At 44.4% G+C, this 15,918-nt stretch overlaps 1 long non-coding RNA gene across 1 annotated transcript in view; it reads right to left on the bottom strand.

Annotated features, from left to right (window-relative positions):
* The window catches only part of LOC126190888 (uncharacterized), a 57,879-nt gene extending 42,165 nt beyond the window's left edge, over nt 1-15,714 (bottom strand). Inside the window, exon 1 of the long non-coding RNA XR_007538291.1 lies at nt 15,629-15,714. This is a non-coding gene — a long non-coding RNA (uncharacterized LOC126190888). The remainder of the gene's footprint in view (nt 1-15,628) is intronic.
* Between the last annotated feature and the right edge of the window lie 204 nt (nt 15,715-15,918).

Raw genomic sequence — 15,918 nt, 5'->3', positions numbered from 1 at the left:
ATTTGCTGGATGCAATCAGTTGGATGGTGCCGGAAGCCGTGAGACTGTTGAGCTCCACCCTGACTGGGTCATAGAGCACCTTCAGCACCACGTGAGCCAGAAAGAAATGGGTTCTGGCCAAAGGTCTCATGGCGATGTGGGCTCTGAAATAATTGATACGATCCAATCCCGCAGAAAACAGGGCGGAAAATTCAGGCACAAAGAGTTGAGTTGTGTATAAGGCACTTGATTAGAGGCAAGATTAGCTTCATCGGAAATAGTACACCCGAGAAGGTTAAAGACATCCACACCACAGAAATTTTCGGTGTGTGCATTGATCACCACCAGAAGTCAGCAGCGAACCACATATTTATATATGACTGGGGCCAAGAAATTATCTAATATTGGAATGCTTTGTTTATTGTAGGTGACTAATGTACATGACCCTGGCACTAAAGGGGGAGAACCCAAGTCCATGTATGTTTGCAAGTTGAGTAATGATATGGTAGCACCAGTGTCCTGACTTGCACGTACAAAACCTTCTAATAAACCTTGACATCAATAAAAAAGGTTACTGGGTGCAACGAATATTGCTGAAAAACAACTGGCATCCGTGTCAGTGTCTGCAATAGGCTGTTGGAATTTCACGTCACACACAGGAGCAATGAGGCCCATTTTGTGGCACTGACAGCAAACAGCCCATTGCTTATGATGATCTGGCCTATCATGAGTGACAAAAATTGATTGAGAAGAGGGAAGCATGGAGTACTTGTGTTGTCATTGAGTCCTGCATTTGCTGTGCTGCTCCTGCGGCCGTGGCCGGCCACTGTGGTATTTTGCTCATGCGCAGACTGCTGCCACCATATCGTCCCCCTGTGAATTGTCTGACAAGCTGTGGGTGGAAGCAGAGTGAACTTCTGCAACCTCACACCACAACTGAGTTTGAGTACCCACAGCCCTTGAAACCTCAAACAATTGTGCAATAGTCAGAACATTGAAGAGGGAGGGGTTTGGTTTTCACATTGAAGGCTGAACCTCATGACTGAGGGCCAAAACCATTTGGTCAGCATATGGCACCTTACATACATCAGTCACAAAGTGAAAACGATGGTTCAAACTGTGAAGCTCAGCTGCCCAAGTCATTTAGGAATGTTCGAGTTTCTTGCAACACCAATAGAACTCAACTCAAGCAGCAATGACGTGCATCTTTTTACAGCAGTATTTCGAAAGAAGGTCGCAAATGTTATCAAAAGAGAGTGAAGACGGATCCTGCAGGGTGGCCAGTTGGCAAAGGACTGATACATGCAAGGCAATAACCACAACAAAAAGAAAGCACAGTAAAATCAGTCAATCCAAATGCGTGAAAATAATGCTGCTGCCATTTTTCGTAGGCTTCCCAATCTCTGACAGACTCATCGTAAGCCAGAAACTGTGGGGGATAAATGACCGGGGTAGCGACAGACAAAACCAAAAGAGGAAGCGCAAATGGGTGACGCGGCAGGCGACGTAAATTGAGATGGACCCAAACAGGCTAAAACAGAGGCAAGCGTTTGCAATACCTGGGTTTGATTTTGATTGTGTTGCGCTGTGGTGAATGCCTCCTGCTGTTGACAGACATGCCACAATGCCACAGATTAACCAGCTGGTGTAAAAAGTCATCAGTAGCACCATCAGACATCGTAGACACAACAGAGGACCAATCAGAGACTGAAAACAGCATGGAAAACAATCCCACCCTTGTCACCATTTTGGTTGCAGCTTGGACACACAACAAAACCAAGAATGTTATTACAACTTTATTACATTGTGGCATGTATGCCATCACCATAACACATAGTGAACACAGTAAGATAAGGCAAATGTATGTAAGCAGTAATAACATAACTGAGCATGATCGTAGTGCAGTATTGTTTAAATAGGTGCTCGCCTGTGGTGGGCTTTTTCAGAAGTTCACAGTATTGCTCTTTCGCGGTGCACTATCATGGATGACAGCACACTGATAAAGTGTGCGGCTATCAAGTGTGCGTGTGTTACTTCGGTGCCTATTTTCATTATATAAACATGCACATATCTTGCATGCTGTTGTAGCCTAAAAACCAAGGCTCTTGTCATTATTAGATCACCTAGCAGACGAAAGGAAGCAAATAATATAATAGTGTGTGGAGACTTAAAAATTAATTTTCTGAAAGATTTAGATAAAAGGATATTATTTGGAAATATTACTTAACACATACAACATGTGTTCTGTAGTTAATTTTCCCACCAGAATTACGTAGGAAAGCAGTACGTCCATAGACAGTAATTTTGTAGGTGAACAATTTGTGAATGATCTAAATGTTTGTTTAGGAGTGAATGGTCCTTCAACCACGATACACAACTAGCAAAACTAAACAACTTATCTGATAACAATGAAGTGGTAGCATGGAAAACAGATAGTGTAATTAATGAACAGACAGTTTCAAGGCAACCTTACATGAAGCTGTCTGGAAATGTGTTTATAATGTGACACATGTCAATATCAAATTTAATGTACCTCTTTACAGGTTTTTAATAATCTTTAACAACTGCTTTCCTAAGAAAACACTGAAGTACATCACTACTAAGACATCAAAAAAGGTTTGGATTACACAATCAATTAACATATCATGTGGAAGGAATAGGAACCAGTTTGAAACAGTAAGGACAAGTGAGAAGTAGGATTAATCTCAAATTACCTTGTCACTCTCGTATTACAAGAAGTTCCAATGTGCTGGGGTCAACATCTAAGAGGCATAAGTGATGGGCTGTTTGGAGGCATCAGCATCCCGATGCGTGAGGACGGCCCAAATGCCGGCATCCAAGGGTAACTGGTGGTATGCCTCAGCCAGGTCGATCTGGGAAAAGTACTTGCCCCCAGCAAGCTTGGTGAGAAGGTCTTCCTATCGGGGAATGGGGTAAGTGTCGATGAGGGACTGAGCATTGACAGTAGCACCGAAGTCCCCACACAGCCGAAGGGACCCATTGGGTTTCCATATGACCACTAATGGTGTTGCCCATGCACTGTATGTCACAGTCTCCAGAACACCAGTGGCCTGGAGGCGATCAAGTTCCTGCTTGACTGCCAACTGTAAGGCCACCAGAAGGGGCTGGGCCAGGAAAAAGCGTGGGTGCGCACCCGGCCGAAGTGTGATGTGCGCCTGAAAATCAGAAGCACATCTGAGATCCGTAGCAAACAACGAAACAAAAGCAGAGCACAGATTGTACAAGTCCTGAAAAGGAACAGCTGTGAAAACGACCTTAACTTCATCAGAAATTGAAAAGCCAAACAGTTGAAATGCATCTAGGCCAAAAATATTCGAAGCCGACGGATAGTCGGCGACAAATAGGGTAAGGAGCTGGGGAACACGTTTGTATGTCGCCTGGACGACGAACTGCCCACGAAGGAGAATGGAACTATCTCCATAGGCGACCAAAAGCTGGAGGGCCCAAGCAGGTATACGTCACCATATCAATCAGGGAGACGGTGGCCCCAGTGTTGACCTGAAAACTGATATCCTCAGTGAAAAGGCGGAGCATGAAGAAAAGCTTCCGTGCTAATGGGTCATCCTGTGGGACTACCGATTGCCGAGCATGGATAGAATCTTGAGGCCCAGGAGGGGCAGGACTGGAGCGAGTTGAGCGACTACGACGAACCGATTGGATGGGGCCCTCTTTGTTACACAGCGGTGAGGACAATCAGCTCTGAGAATGTGCGGTAAAGCACTGTGGGCAAGATGGATGGGGCCAGCACAACCAGCGATGGGGGGCAACTGGAGGCGCCGATGCCATAGAGACGTCGGACAAATAGGAGTCCCAATGGCGCAGGCTGCTGTCGGCAGGACCACATCGACATCACAAGGGTGGAACCCTCCGAGACACATTGATCGCCGCCACTTGCAGTTGCGCCATAAGATGCTTAAGAGCCACTTGAGCAATTTCAAAGGAGTGTGCAATGCGGAGAATCTCTTCCAAGAAGGGGTTATCGAGTTTCAACGCCGCAGTGCAGACCTCAGGCTCGGGAGCCAGCTGAACCACCACATCCCAGATCAGGGAGTCTGCATATGAAGCCTTACACTGCTGATTGATGCACGTAAAATTGCACCGATGGCTGAGACGCTGCAAGTCCATGACCCAGGAGCGATATGATTGACCAGGCTGTTTATGGTACTGGTGGAACTCCAGCCGAGAGGCGACAACATGGCAGCATTGGGAATAACAGTTCGTCACCAAAAGTCATATCTCCTTGAAAGAGAGAGCCACAGGATTGGACAACGGTGCCAACTTGCAGAGAAGAAAGAACATGTCTGGGGAGGCCAAGACAAAAACAACAACCACTGCAAGGAGTCATCTGTGACTTGACAAGCCATGAAATGTTGTTTCAGCCTATGTAAGTATGTTTCCCAGTCTTCTTTAGCATCATTAAATGGAGGGACATTAAATGGTGGGAATGACGGCGGACGTGGGAAACCATAGGACACCCGAGGACTCGGAAGCTATTGTGGTAACGCGTCCGGGGCATCAACTTTGTCCATTAGCAACCACAGCGACTGTTGTAAGATGTCTAACTGTAGCTGCTGCTGTTGCATCAGCTGCTGCTGTTGCTCCAGCAGACAGACCAATTTCGCCTCTAGGCTAATAATGACCACCGTTTACCTCGTCGCCAAAAGTGCTGTAACCATGACCCCCCGGTCGTGGGGTTGCCGTGAAGGAAAGTGCGGCGGGACCCACGGAGCAGCCCATGAACAACAACACAAACAGGAGAGGATGGACACAAACAACGAAGGACAACTGAGCGAGACCTTACGAACCACAACAAGCAAGAAACAATAGAGTCACAAAGAAACCTCATGAATCAACCATGTCCATTTGTACACAGAACAAAGTAGCATAAATACGCTGTCTGAAATGAGATGTCAATAGACACACGCAAAGATTAGACTGATTGCCTGAGCGAGAGGCAGGTGCTTAAATACATGATTGGGGACGCTGCTATTGGTCACTGGGACCACATGTTACACCGTGGCACCCTCACATTAAACGTGGGCTAGGAGGCGCGCGTCGCCATGGCTCATGGCACGGTGGTGCAGAGACCTCTAGGGGTCTTCGACGTCCATGCCGTCTGGCGCAGATTCAAACTCCCCAGTGGGTGGTACCAGAAGAACAGTGGTATATTGCCTTAAAAAAGTGGTGTACTGCTTTAATGAGTCTGCATCTGAACAAATCCTTTTACGTAGAATTCCAAGGCTATACTGGAAGGTACATTTGACATGGAAAGCATGGCAACTGTCAACATGTAAGTGCTGTTGTTTGTTAGCAGGTTTAATGTGAACAGAAGTGTGTAGCTGGTGTTCAGTGAGGATGAGATCAACATCAAGGAAAGTAGCATGGTACCGAAGTGAGCAGGAAGGATGTCGAAGGTCCGGAATCAGGTGGGTGCTGACTGAGGAAATGTTCAGTAGCAGAAAGGCCATGTACATGGGGGATTTGATACAGAGGGAGGTGGCATCAATGGTGGCAAGTAGGGTGTGTGGTGGGCTTCAAAGCACCCTTCCGAATGTATATCTGTCTTAGTTGATGGGGGGAGGGGGGGGGGTGTTTTGGGTGGAGTAAGAAGTTCTATGGACTGAGGTATTAGTCCTTGTGATAGGCCTGAGGTTTTAAGGAGGGACTGTAGGTCAGTTTGAATCACAGGGATGAGATCTTGATGGCAGATGCTGCGTCCAGAGGTGTCAGACAGCTGGTGTAGACTTCCCCTAACATACTCCTTTTGTTAAGTACCACAGTAGCAGACCCTTTGTTTGCAGAGAGGATAATGAAGGAGTCATCAGCTTCTAGGGGATGAAGAAAAAAATTAAGTTTCATTATTGTGTTTCTCATGTTGTTGTTGTGGTCTTCAGTCCTGAGACTGGTTTGATGCAGCTCTCCATGCTACTCTATCCTGTGCAAGTTTCTTCATCTCCCAGTACCTACTGCAACCTACATCCTTCTGAATCTGCTTAGTGTATTCATCTCTTGGTCTCCCCCTACGATTTTTACCCTCCACGCTGCCCTCCAATACTAAATTGGTGATCCCTTAATGCCTCAGAACATGTCCTACCAACCGATCCCTTCTTCTGGTCAAGTTGTGCCACAAACTTCTCTTCTCCCCAATCCTATTCAATACTTCCTCATTAGTTATATGATCTACCCATCTAATCTTCAGCATTCTCCTGTAGCACCACATTTCGAAAGCTTCTATTCTCTTCTTGTCCAAACTATTTACCGTCCATGTTTCACTTCCATACAAGGCTACACTCCATACAAATACTTTCAGAAATGACTTCCTGACACGTAAATCTATACTCGATGTTAACAAATTTCTCTTCTTCAGAAACGCTTTCCTTGCCATTGCCAGTCTACATTTTATATCCTCTCTACTTCGACCATCATCAGTTATTTTGCTCCCCAAATAGCAAAACTCCTTTACTACTTTAAGTGTCTCATTTCCTAATCTAATACCCTCAACATCACCCGACTTAATTCGACTACATTCCATTACCCTCGTTTTGCTTTTGTTGATGTTCATCTTATATCCTCCCTTCAAGACACCATCCATTCTGTTCAACTGCTCTTCCAAGTCCTTTGCTGTCTCTGACAGAATTACAATGTCATCGGCGAACCTCAAAGTTTTTATTTCTTCTCCATGGATTTTAATACCTTCTCCGAATTTTTCTTTTGTTTCCTTTACTGCTTGCTCAATATACAGATTGAATAACATCGGGGAGAGGCTACAACCCTGTCTCACTCCCTTCCCAACCACTGCTTCCCTTTCATGTCCCTCGACTCTTATAATTGCCGTCTGGTTTCTGTACAAATTGTAAATAGCCTTTCGCTCCCTGTATTTTACCCCTGCCACCTTTAGAATTTGAAAGAGAGTATTCCAGTCAACATTGTCAAAAGCTTTCTCTAAGTCTACAAATGCTAGAAACGTAGATTTGCCTTTCCTTAATCTTTCTTCTAAGATAAGTCGTAAGGTCAGTATTGCCTCACGTGTTCCAGTATTTCTACGGAATCCAAACTGATCTTTCCCTAGGTCAGCTTCTACTAGTTTTTCCATTCGTCTATAAAGAATTCGTGTTAGTATTTTGCAGCTGTGGCTTATTAAACTGATTGTTCGGAAATTTTCACATCTGTCAACACCTGCTTTCTTTGGGATTGGAATTATTATATTCTTCTTGAAGTCTGAGGGTATTTCGCCTGTTTCATACATCTTGCTCACCAGATGGTAGAGTTTTGTCAGGACTGGCTCTCCCAAGGCCATCAGTAGTTCCAATGGAATGTTGTCTACTCCGGGGGCCTTGTTTCGACTCAGGTCTTTCAGTGCTCTGTCAAACTCTTCACGCAGTACTGTATCTCCCATTTCATCTTCATCTACATCCTCTTCCATTTCCATAATATTGTCCTCAAGTACATCATTGTATAGACCCTCTATATACTCCTTCCACCTTTCTGCTTTCCCTTCTTTGCTTAGAACTGGGTTTCCATCTGAGCTCTTGATGTTCATACAAGTGGTTCTCTTATCTCCAAAGGTCTCTTTAATTTTCCTGTAAGCAGTATCGATCTTACCCCTAGTGAGATAAGCCTCTACATCCTTACATTTGTCCTCTAGCCATTCCTGCTTAGCCATTTTGCACTTCCTGTCGATCTCATTTTTGAGACGTTTGTATTCCTTTTTGCCTGCTTCATTTACTGCATTTTTATATTTTCTCCTTTCATCAATTAAATTCAATATTTCTTCTGTTACCCAAGGATTTCTACTAGCCCTCGTCTTTTTACCTACTTGATCCTCTGCTGCCTTCACTACTTCATCTCTCAAAGCTACCCATTCTTCTTCTACTGTATTTCTTTCCCCCATTCCTGTCAATTGTTCCCTTATGCTCTCCCTGAAACTCTGTACAACCTCTGGTTCTTTCAGTTTATCCAGGTCCCATCTCCTTAAATTCCCACCTTTTTGCACTTTCTTCAGTTTTAATCTACAGGTCATAACCAATAGATTGTGGTCAGAGTCCACATCTGCCCCTGGAAATGTCTTACAATTTAAAACCTGGTTCCTAAATCTCTGTCTTACCATTATATAATCTATCTGATACCTTTTAGTATCTCCAGGGTTCTTCCATGTATACAACCTTCTATCATGATTCTTAAACTAAGTGTTAGCTATGATTAAGTTGTTCTCTGTGCAAAATTCTACCAGGCGGCTTCCTCTTTCATTTCTTAGCCCCAATCCATATTCACCTGCTACGTTTCTTTCTCTCCCTTTTCCTACACTCGAATTCCAGTCACCCATCACTATTAAATTTTCGTCTCCCTTCACTATCTGAATAATTTCTTTTATTTCATCATACATTTCTTCAATTTCTTCGTCATCTGCAGAGCTAGTTGGCATATAAACTTGTACTACTGTAGTAGGTGTGGGCCTCGTATCTATCTTGGCCACAATAATGCGTTCACTATGCTGTTTGTAGTAGCTTACCCGCATTCCTATTTTCCTATTCATTATTAAACCTACTCCTGCATTACTCCTATTTGATTTTGTATTTATAAACCTGTATTCACCTGACCAAAAATCTTGTTCCTCCTGCCACCGAACTTCACTAATTCCCACTATATCTAACTTTAACCTATCCATTTCCCGTTTAAAATTTTCTAACCTACCTGCCTGATTAAGGGATCTGACATTCCACGCTCCGATCCGTAGAACGCCAGTTTTCTTTCTCCTGATAATGACATCCTCTTGAGTAGTCCCCGCCCGGAGATCCGAATGGGGGACTATTTTACCTCCGGAATATTTTACCCAAGAGGACGCCATCATCATTTAATCATACAGTAAAGCTGCATGCCCTCGGGAAAAATTATGGCCATAGTTTCCCCTTGCTTTCAGCCGTTCGCAGTACCAGCACAGCAAGGCCGTTTTGGTAATTGTTACAAGGCCAGATCAGTCAATCATCCAGACTTTTGCCCTTGCAACTACTGAAAAGGCTGCTGCCCCTCTTCAGGAACCACACGTTTGTCTGGCCTCTCAACAGATACCCCCTCCGCTGTGGTTGTACCTATGGTACGGCTATCTGTATCGCTGAGGCTCGCAAGCCTCCCCACCAACGGCAAGGTCCATGGTTCATGGGGGGGGGGGTTCTCATACTGTCATCAATCCTGTTACACTTAAAAAGCTAAATTGCACAATACATTCAGGACAAAAATGACTCATTTTGAACACTTTCTTTTCTTGTTTTCAAATGTTTCACAATGTGTAACAGTCAGTTGCATGTAAGTTAATTATGGCACGTGTTGCGTTTTTGCTGTCATCAAAGCTGAAAACATGAGTTTTTACTAATAGTGCTTTAACCACTGTTGGTAAAATAGTCCTTTGCCCAACCTGTGGTAAATAAATAGGATGTATGGTGAAATCTCAAACTGAACAACATTGTGAAGCAATCTACATGTTAGTAATAAACAACATGTTTCTTCAAAGAAACAGGCTCCACTTATGCAGCTGCAGGGACAGCCTACATCATCTAATAGTGAATTTCAAAACGCGAAATTTTCGACAGGTCCACTTTCAGGACAACATTCTTGATGAGTCCACTCTCAGGAAGCATTACGTGAATTCTTGCTATGTTGACAAATTAAAAAAAAAATCAGTGCTGACACTGACAAATCACCTATATAGATTTCTGCTGATGAGATAGATGCTGTGTGCACAATGCTGCAAGCAACAGCTACCTGATGTACCTCTACCACCAGAGTCAGCCAAAACAAGGTGGACAACATGGACTGAAGCTGTGATTTTCTACAGTAAGCACTTTGAAGCAGTGAAGTGTGTGAGGGAGAACTTTTCTTCTGATCCTGCAGTGACAATGAGTAAATCCTTGTCAGCATTCAACAGTTCTAAAGTGCTCAGTTCAGTTTCAAACACAGAAAGTCACAGTAATAACCAAAACCAACCGCAGGAATGCCTTGGGCTGCGGGATTGGAGCCACCAGGCGGGGAAGCCGCCAGCGGTGGACCACGCACCACCGGGTAAACACAAGGACGAGTCGGACGACAGGCCCAACGACAACTGACAACGACCGACTATGACCGACACAACCAGGAAGAGATAAACAACGGAGGCTTGTAGCAACCACAACACCAAACACCAACAGTAAATTCACTCGGAACCAGAGCCAGGCAAATGTCAACAACGAGCAACGACCAGAACGCAGTACCGCCAAGATAGAGACGCAATCCAGAGCGAGTACCAGACTGACTGGACTAGAGCAGAGCGGGTCCCTATAGACGAAACCGGAGGGAGTGGCTATTGCCTGCGGTCTGCACTTGGTGTAGTGGTGACGCCCTCGCTGCGCGGAAGAGCCGCCGCGGACGTGGAGTCCACTACGGGCTGGCCACGTTCATTTGTTCTGGCGCGTGTTTGACTTCCGCGGCGGGAGGTACTAGAGTCACTTCAGCTGGCTTCCCAACACCATCAAGAAACTGAAGACTTCAAGTATGTCTCTTAAAGAGGTTGTGGGAATCATGGAAGATGCAGTTCGGAAGGTCATTATTGCACCAGGTAAAGTGGGCGATGTAGTTTCCAGTAAACTGAAATCTGTGCTGAAAAAGATCCCTGGATACTCAAATCTAATTCTGTCTCGCTTATTTAATGGTGAAATTGTAGAACACCTGGGAATTATTCCTAGTGCAATACCTGTGTATAAATATGCACCGTTAACTACTTGCGAAGTTGATCTATACTCCTCTATTTATAAAAACATTCTGTCACACAGAAGACACACCAATCTTTTGTGAATACACGGGTTGTCTGAACAGTGGTTTTGGATTTTCATTACGTCACAAACATGTATTCTGAGAGTTTACATAGCCAGAGAGGTGAAACCATGCCTCATCACTGAACTACACTCCTGGAAATGGAAAAAAGAACACATTGACACCGGTGTGTCAGACCCACCATACTTGCTCCGGACACTGCGAGAGGGCTGTACAAGCAATGATCACACGCACGTCACAGCGGACACACCAGGAACCGCGGTGTTGGCCGTCAAATGGCGCTAGCTGCGCAGCATTTGTGCACCGCCGCCGTCAGTGTCAGCCAGTTTGCCGTGGCATACGGAGCTCCATCACAGTATTTAACACTGGTAGCATGCCGCGACAGCGTGGACGTGAACCGTATGTGCAGTTGACGGACTTTGAGCGAGGGCGTATAGTGGGCATGCGGGAGGCCGGGTGGACGTACCGCCGAATTGCTCAACACGTGGGGCGTGAGGTCTCCACAGTACATCGATGTTGTCGCCAGTGGTCGGCGGAAGGTGCACGTGCCCGTCGACCTGGGACCGGACCGCAGCGACGCACAGATGCACGCCAAGACCGTAGGATCCTACGCAGTGCCGTAGGGGACCGCACCGCCACTTCCCAGCAAATTAGAGACACTGTTGCTCCTGGGGTATCGGCGAGGACCATTCGCAACCGTCACCATGAAGCTGGGCTACGGTCCCTCACACCGTTAGGCCGTCTTCCGCTCACGCCCCAACATCGTGCAGCCCGCCTCCAGTGGTGTCGCGACAGGCGTGAATGGAGGGACGAATGGAGACGTGTCGTCTTCAGCGATGAGAGTCGCTTCTGCCTTGGTGCCAATGATGGTCGTATGCATGTTTGGCGCCGTGCAGGTGAGCGCCACAATCAGGACTGCATACGACCGAGGCACACAGGGCCAACACCCGGCATCATGGTGTGGGGAGCGATCTCCTACACTGGCCGTACACCACTGGTGATCGTCGAGGGGACACTGAATAGTGCACGGTACATCCAAACCTTCATCGAACCCATCGTTCTACCATTCCTAGACCGGCAAGGGAACTTGCTGTTCCAACAGGACAATGCACGTCCGCATGTATCCCGTGCCACCCAACGTGCTCTAGAAGGTGTAAGTCAACTACCCTGGCCAGCAAGATCTCCGGAGCATGTTTGGGACTGGATGAAGCGTCGTCTCACGCGGTCTGCACGTCCAGCACGAACGCTGGTCCAACTGAGGCGCCAGGTGGAAATGGCATGGCAAGCCGTTCCACAGGACTACATCCAGCATCTCTACGATCGTCTCCATGGGAGAATAGCAGCCTGCATCGCTGCGAAAGGTGGATATACACTGTACTAGTGCCGACATTGTGCATGCTCTGTTGCCTGTGTCTATGTGCCTGTGGTTCTGTCAGTGTGATCATGTGATGTATCTGACCCCAGGAATGTGTCAATAAAGTTTCCCCTTCCTGGGACAATGAATTCACAGTTTTCTTATTTCAATTTCCAGGAGTGTATGTGTACTGCAGTATTCCTGGCCTCTGAGCAATAAATTCCTGAAACCAACGACAAAATGTAATGTGGCTGTCTTTGTCACTGACATTCATTTCCCGAACAACTGTAAACATGTATGGTTACATGTCGCCTTTCTTCGCAGCTCTGTGAAATGTGCTCCATAACATTCCATATTCCTGAGATAAATGTGGAACAGTCTTTGCAGAAGAGGCCAACAATCATTTCACGCCAGTCACTTTTTCTTCCAATAATTGTGGCCGTCCTCTGTCGTAAAGATACAATATCGCTGCACTGCTCTCCAGCTTGTCCACTAACTTTTTTATGCAGCATTTAGAAGGTATAAGTTGGTCACCAAACCGTTCAACAAACATTTGCTGACATGTCTTAGTGTAACTAGTAATCCAATACTGTTTCACAAAAACACACACTCTTTCACAGAATAGCGATACTTTGTCACTAAACACTGAACACAAGACACAGAGATGCACGAAAACACACTGTTGCGTCAAACGATGTTGCAGAATTCAGTGCTGCCACGTCAAATGTCCCAAATTACACAGTGCAATTTCAGCAGAAATACTACACGTTTGTGGGGCCTCATTCAAGTGGGACACTGTACTTCAGTGATTTGTAGCAGAAGTGAACTGATTAAGAATTAACTTAGACATTTGACTAGCGAAAGGCTATTTACAATTTGTACATAAACCAGATGGCAGTTATAAGAGTTGAGGGGTATGAAAGGGAAGCAGTGGTTGGGAAGGGAGTGAGACAGGGTTGTAGCCTCTCCCCGATGCTATTCAATCTGTATATTGAGGAAGCAGTAAAGGAAACAAAAGAAAAGTTCGGAGTAGGTATTAAAATCCATGGAGAAGAAATAAAAACTTTGAGGTTCGCCGATGACATTGTAATTCTGTCAGAGACAGCAAAGGACTTGGAAGAGCAGTTGAACGGAATGGACAGTATCTTGAAAGGAGGGTATAAGATGAACATCAACAAAAGCAAAACGAGGATAATGGAATGTAGTCGAATTAAATCGGGTGATGCTGAGGAATTAGATTAGGAAATGAGACACTTAAAGTAGTAAAGGAGTTTTGCTATTTGGGGAGCAAAATAACTGATGATGGTCAAAGTAGAGAGGATATAAAATGTATACTGGCAATAACAAGGAAAGCGTTTCTGAAGAAGAGAAATTTGTTAACATCGAGTATTGATTTAAGTGCCAGGAAGTTGTTTCTGAAAGTATTTGTATGGAGTGTAGCCATGTATGGAAGTGAAGCATAGACGATAAATAGTTTAGACAAGAAGAGACTAGAAGCTTTCGAAATGTGGTGCTATAGAAGAATGCTGAAGATTAGATGGGTAGATCACATAACTAATGAGGAGGTATTGAATAGAATTGGGGAGAAGAGGAGCTTGTAGCACAACTTGACTAGAAGAAGGGATCGGTTGGTAGGACATGTTCCGAGGCATCAAGGGATCACCAATTTAGTACTGGAGGGCAGCGTGTAGGGTAAAAATCGTAGAGGGAGACTAAGAGATGAATACACTAAGCAGATTCAGAAAGATGTAGGCTGCAGTAGGTATTGGGAGATGAAGAAACTTGCACAGGATAGAGTAGCATGGAGAGTTGCATCAAACCAGTCTCAGGACTGAAGACCACAACATCATTTGACTAGCCTACCTGTGCACTTACATATTCTAAAAAAAATTTTAAAAAATTGGTTTTTACATATAACTCAGAATGCAGTGTTGCCACGTCAAATGTCACAAATTACGCAATGTAATTTCAGCAGAATTACTACACATGTTTGTGGGGCCTCTTTTGAGTGGGACACACTGTACTGTGGCGATTTGTAGCAGAAGTGAACTGATTAAGAATTAACATAGATATTTGACTAGCCTACCTGTGAACTTACATATTCGTTTAAAAAAAATTGGGTTTTACATTTAACTGCTTCATTACATATTACGGAAGGTGACCCTTTTTTAAACAAGATTTTAATATGTGATGAAATTTCAGTTCACCAGTTTGAACCAGAGCAAAACAACAAAATAGGGAAAGGAAGCACACCAGCTCACATGACTGAAAGAAATCCAGAACAAAAACATTAATGGGAAAAGTAATTTTGACTGTCTTTTTGGATGTTCAAGGTGTCATCTTTTGTGATTATTTGGAAGGTCAGAATACAATAAAGAGTGCCTACTACCCAGACATGCTGATGAATAAAGAAAAGGCAGGAATAGGGAGAAAAAAGTCATGGAACTCTCAGAAATGGTGTGATACTTCTATATGACATTGTTCATCCTTACACTGCCCATCTGAACCAAGAAACCATTGAAAAAATGGGTTGAGAGATACTACTTCATCCTACCTACAGTCCAAATTTGGCTCCCTCGGATTTTCATCTGTTTGGTCCACTCAAGGACACAGTACATGGAAAAAGGTTCAGCAAAATGAGAACAAAGAATCTGCAGGAAAATGGCTCAAACAACAAGACAAAGCTTTACATCAGGTATTAAAAAAGTCCACTGTTGTGACAAAAGTCTTATTTTGTAAAAATACACAATCTTCCCCCTCCCCTTAATAAAGCTGTGCCTTTAATCATTGTGTGGGCATTCTTATTATGTACACAGGTGTTTAGCGTACTTGCTGGTCTGTAACCACAGATCTGGACACCTCAAAATGGAGCTCACAGGAAGCCATTTTTAACTGCAATTCCATACCAATCTATCACATATCCACTACTTAAATGGAGCCATATTTAAGGAATCTCTCATTTATTAGTTTATTTCAAGTTGTTTAATTGACAATCTTTGCAGCAACTGGCGTGCTTCTAGTAGAATTATGAATAGGTGTCCATAATACAGGGTGTTTATGAATGAATGATATGGGTTTAAAAATTAACAATGAATCAATTTATTATTTTATATGGGCAAATCTTATAGCAATAAGCAGTGTAAACTATATTAGTTTTTGATGCATTCACATTCCTTCTATTCAAATTCCTCCAATACTTTGTGTAGGATGTCATCCCTGATTGTCCTCAATGCATGCTTTATCCAGTCATTGGCAGTACACGATCTTAGTCTTTAAAAACGTCCACAGAAAGAAATCATAGGGCATTTAATCAAGTGAACGGGATGGCCAGGGGGAAAGTTGTTGTCTGCTGTTGAAGCACATGCAATCTCGTGTTGGTTAAGAAGCCCTCATACATTACTGTGAAAATGGGGAGGAGAACAGTCCTGTTGCAAAATGTAATCATCATAACTCATGTTCACCCCTGTCACTTACATGGACAGGGGCTTAACTGCGGAAGACGAGTCTTTCTACAACACCAGTTTCCTCCATTTTTAACTGCAGCTCTTCACAAAAGTCACACCTTTTCACTTTGCTGGTGTAAGGACCTGTATTGATCCCACTGCATAGCCGCTTACGCAACACCTCCCACACTGTAATCTTTGGCATGAACAATTCCCTGCTTGCTTTGCTGAGCAACTTGCAAAGACTTCAATGAAAATCACTGCATACTCCTTCAAAGGCTATATCAGACACATGAGGTCAATCAGGACTCTTCCCTTTAC

Source organism: Schistocerca cancellata, chromosome 6 (genome assembly GCF_023864275.1).
Source record: "Schistocerca cancellata isolate TAMUIC-IGC-003103 chromosome 6, iqSchCanc2.1, whole genome shotgun sequence".
NCBI classification, from domain to species: Eukaryota; Metazoa; Arthropoda; class Insecta; order Orthoptera; family Acrididae; genus Schistocerca; species Schistocerca cancellata.
The sequence above is the reverse complement of the archived record's forward strand: the minus strand, read 5'-3'. Positions and strand labels throughout refer to the sequence as shown.